Here is a 5,308-nt window from a genome sequence, read left to right as displayed (position 1 = left end):
AAAAAAAAAAAAAAAAAGATAAAATCGACATGTCCAGTACTATCCTTATACCTGGTAACAGTCCGTTCATAGGGCATGTCATGAATGATCATGGTAATCTTCTCTCCAAATGCCTGTTTGAGCGCTTTGTGTGCTTTGTCCGAGCTCTAGTCAGCAGTTTTTTCCATTAATCTGAAGTATCTGATCCCCAAGTCTCAGACCAACCAAAGATGATGGAGAATTAGCCTGGACTAGTTGAACAAACACACCATTATCTACTGATTAAAGCCTGAGACCAATTTTTCCATCTTGATCCTTACATAAAGTAACTTCACGAATCTCTTGCTTAATTTCTGCTCTTCGAATCCCAACATCATTGCCAGTTACAGGAGCCACCATCTGGTTCATACTACAAGGTCTTGCTACTATTGGTCCCTACCCTTGTGCTCCGGAAACCAAGGCCATGTCTACATATATTTCTTCTTCGTTTAGACTCAGACCCATGTACTGAGGGAGCTCGGGATACAGTTTAGGATAGAGATTTCCATTTTGAGAGATAGGAGTAGAGGTTTCTGACAAGACTGCTGGGTTGACAGGGTTTGCAGAAAAGATAGCTTGTGCCTGAATTACTTTGTCAACTTTCAGGTCTTCAAGAGATGGGTACAAAGACATTTTTGCATAACTTTTCTAGGCCGCAGGAATCTGTTCACAGCTGCCTTCTCAAGGTCCAGGAACACATTTTGTATGGATGGGAAGGATATGATGATGACTCTTTTTGAAAGGAACACAGATTTGAAGAGATTTCAGAGAAAAGCCATAACTTTATTAAAGGATGAGAAAATTAGATTTGTGAGAAGGAATGAAAAGAATAAGGATTGACATGCCTAGTGGAGAGTAAACTGAAGATTGGTTTAATAACTGGCATCAAGTATTATAAAAAACATAATGACGGGGAAATAAAATAATGTTCTAGTGCTTAGAGGATAGAGAAAATGCTAGATTTTTGTGGTTATATTGTTTTTCTTTTCAGAGACATTTTATTAAGCTCCTTCAAAAATCCAGATGGGTCTGGTGTGATGGTATTGGTATAGGGGTCTGTGTGAGTGTGAAAAATAACGTAAGAGCTGTGTCATTCCGATCTCGTACATCTTCAAAGATTTTGATTGTTTATTGGTCAAAAACAGAAAGGGAAATCATTCTCACCTTTTCCTGAATATTTACAAATATTTACAAATACTCTTGTCATTTCTATTCAGGTAAATCAGAACAAGGCAGAGTTAACTAAAGGACAATAGACACAGGGTAGGGGCAAATGAAATTGAGACTCGTTTCCAACGAAGCTTCTGTAGAGTCAGAAATAAAACCACTACATCAAATTCTTTAACAGGAAGTTTTCTTTGGAAAATTTAAAATAGAATACATTTGCATCTATAAAAAGTCATTTCATTATCATTTTACCTGAGAGTATTAAGTGCTGAGGTAACCACTTAAATTTTCTTTCCTATAAGTGAAGTAGCAAAAACATGACTTTCTGATTATAACTGTCTCAGATTTCTTAAGTTCTTAGAAACGTTAAGGGTACTTGAAACATAATTTAATCCTTTCACAGTCTTAACTTTATCCATTTTTGTAGAGCGATTGTATCAATAACATAGTTCCAAGTAAGTCAGTAGCAATGCGTAGGTGCCAAACACATTTTATCAATCCAAATTGTTTTGTTACTAGGTGCTATCAAGTCAATTCTGACTCACAGCGACCCCGTAGAACAAAATTAAATACTGCAAGCCTTGCACCATCCTCACAAGCATTGTTATGTTTGAGCCCATTGTATAGCCACTGTGTTAATTTATCTTGTTGAGGGTATTCTTTTTTACTGATATTCTACTTTGCCAAGCATGATATCCTTCTCCAGGCACTGATCTCTCCCGATAATGCACCCAAAGTACATGAAAAGTCTCACTATCCTTGTCTTTTTTTTTTTCTTCCCCAATCTCTTTGTTATGAATTAAGTGAAAGTTTGCAGAGAAGATCATCAGTTTTACATTCAACAAATCATGCACTTTGTTTCATCTCAGTGATTGCAATCGCCTCCATGTAACAACCATTATCCTACTTCCTCCTTGTGGCTCTTACTTCCATTCCACTATCCTGCCCATCCCGTTTCAATTTTGTCCTTAGAAAAATGTTGCCTTTTTGATATTGACTCACCATTCCATGGCCAGCCATTCCATGATGAACATACCTTACCAGTGTTGTTGTCCCCCTATGTGCCTATCTACTGATTGGCTGAAAATTGGACCACAAGGGTGAGTTTTGCTCCAGAACTAAAGGGTGGTCAAGTGCCATAATCTTAGGTTTTAAGGAGCATTCTGGCAGTATTTCTTCTAAGGCAGATTTAATTGTTCTTCCAGCAGTCCACAGTATATTCAATATTCTTTGCAAACACCATAATTCAAGGGCATCAATTCTTTTTTGGTCTTGTTTATTCATCATCCATCTTTTCCAGGCATATGAGGCAATTGAAAACACTATTGCTTGTGTCAGGTACACCTTATTTCTTAAAGTGACATCTTTGCTTTTTAACACTTGAAAGAGGTCTTTTGTAGTAGATTTATCCAATAAAATACTTCATTTGATTTCTTGACTCCTACTTCTATCGATGTTGATTATGGATCCAAGCAAAATGAAGTCCTTGACAACGTCAACCTTTTTTCCATTGATCATGATGTTATTTATTGGTCCAGTTGTGAAGATTTTCATTTACTTTACATTGAAAAGTACAATCCATACTGAAGGCTGTGATCGTTGATCTTCATCAGTAAGCGTTTCAAATCTTCTTTGCTTTCAGCAAGCAAGGTTTTATCATATGCACATCCCAAGCTATTAATAACTCTTTCTCCAATCTTGATGCTGTGCTCTTCTTCACAAATGACAGCTTCTTGGATTTTTTCTCAGCATACACATTGGATAAGTATGGTGAGAGCAAATGATGGTCTGTTCTGAATTACATTGACTTTCTCTGTCATATCTTTTTGCAGATGAAGTCAATTTGATTCCTAGGTATGGCGGCCATTTATGCTGTTGAAAACAGCCTTTTCAATTAATATGCTGGTGGTCTTACAAAATTCTATCATTCGATCTCTAGCACTTATCTAGTTTCTGTCACAAAGGCCATATTTTCCAACTACTGATCCTTCCGTTTCAAGCTTTCACATTTCAATCACCAGTAATTATCAATGTATCTTGATTGCATGCTAAGTCAATTTCAGACTGTATAAGCTGGTAAAAATCTTCAGTTTCTTGATATTTCACAATAATTATTGGTGCATAAATTTTAATAATAGTCATATTAACTGGTATTCCTTATAGGTATATGGATATTATTGTATCACTGCCAACACTGATTTTGAAATATTTTTGATGATGAATGTGATGCCATTCCTCTTTTTAATTTGTCATTTCAGCACAGTTGTTGTTGTTGTCAGGTGCCATTGAGTTGGAACCGACTCATAGCGACCCCATGCACAGCAGAACGAAACAATGTCCGATCCTGGGCCAACCTTACTACCGCTGCCACACTTGAGTCCATCAATGATGTCACCTGGCCAATCCATCTCGTTAGGGATCTTCCTTTTTTTCTCTGACCCTCCACCTTACCCAGCATGACATCCTTCTCCAGCAACTGTTTCAGCACAGTAGACCATTAAAATGTCCAAATACCAGCCCATTTCTGCTACATAATGTCTAGGATATCTGTCGTTAAGCATTTCATTTCATTTTTGACATTTTTCCATTTTCCTCTATTCATACTTCTTATATTGTGCCTTTCAATTATTAATGGATGTTTGCAGCTGTTTCTTCTCTTTAGGAGTCATGTCACATCAGCAAATGAAGTTGCTGAAAACTTTATTCCATTTAGGCAATTACAATTGACTTTCTTTTGAAGAGGCAGCTCTTTTTCTGTCATATTTTGAAAGTGCCTTCCAACTGGAAGGGCAGATCTTCTGTCACTATATCAGACAATGTTCTGATGCTATTCATAAGGTTTTCAATTTTTAAAGACGTAGATTGCCAGGATTTTCTTCCTTGTCTTAGTCTGGAAGCTTTGCTGAAACCTGCCCACTATGGGTGCCCTCACTGGTATTTGAAATACTGGTGGCATAGCTTCCAGTATCACAGCAACAAACAATCCATCATAGTACAGTCATGTATAACTAATGTCCATGATGCATTCTGTGAAATAGGATGGTATGTGATTTGGACATTGTGCAAACATCATACCATATTCTGGTCCTTCTTTTCGTTAGCTATTGTGAACAAGTTTCATGCCTTACCAGTCAGTGATCATAAAGGTACTGAGAGGATTTCACTTTTTTCCCCCCTTTATTCATGTCATTAGAAATTTTTCCATATCTGATGTAGGTCCCTTTTCTATGTTCATTTGTGTTGTACATTTCAGTGGAGCCAATCCTTTAACACCATGGAGAAATTTTGTTTTGATGATCATCATATTGCTGAGTATAACATGCCTAAGTCACGTGTAATAGCATTCACTAGTTTCCCTCCTTTTTGTTTTTTTATTTCAAAACCAACACTTCTCCTTTGTCTCTTGTGGCTATTTTCACTAGAACAGGTGTTTCTGCATTTGGGCAACATGATGGACTTCACAGTAACATTTTTGAAAGACAATAAATAGAGAGATACACTCAAGAGTCGTTCGATACATGAGATTGGGTGATACTGCCTACACGTCATTGCACATGCTGTTATACAGTAAACTTTTTAGATCGAAAATACAGCAGAGCACAAGCATACATTATTATCATAGGTATTTATTATACTACCAAGACATATGTATTATAGGTTACATCTGTACTGTACCATTATACTCCTGGGAGCGCAGTTGCTTTGTATACAAGAGACATGAGACACACATGCTGCATGTGGTAAGTTGTGTTTGCTATGTTCCCTTCTGTGAGCAGGATTCCTACATGCTGTTATACATTTATGGAATTACAGACATATATGAGGTTCAATTCTGCCCAAACAGACATCATGAGGCATACGACTGTATGATACACTGACAGAAAAGTAAGTAGTGCTTACTTCAGGTAGGAATATAAAAACAAGAAATCAGCCTGGGAAACTGAAAAATTATCATCAGTTGTGAGAAATTTTGAGAAATTTATGCTTCTCTTCAAGGACCTTTGTTGCTAAGTAAAAGTTATTTTCCTTTAACATTTTCAACATTTGGATTAAATGTAAATACAGAATTAAAAAAAGTAATAGTTACATTGTTTCGTTCTGCTGTGCATGGGGTTGCTATGAG

The 5,308-nt window shown here is 36.7% G+C and overlaps 1 pseudogene; it reads right to left on the bottom strand.

The window, feature by feature from the left end:
- Positions 1-651, bottom strand: part of LOC102833344 — a 4,293-nt pseudogene extending 3,642 nt beyond the window's left edge.
- Positions 652-5,308: the final 4,657 nt, after the last annotated feature.

Source organism: Chrysochloris asiatica, unplaced genomic scaffold (genome assembly GCF_000296735.1).
Source record: "Chrysochloris asiatica unplaced genomic scaffold, ChrAsi1.0 scaffold00019, whole genome shotgun sequence".
NCBI lineage: Eukaryota > Metazoa > Chordata > Mammalia > Afrosoricida > Chrysochloridae > Chrysochloris > Chrysochloris asiatica.
The sequence above is the reverse complement of the archived record's forward strand: the minus strand, read 5'-3'. Positions and strand labels throughout refer to the sequence as shown.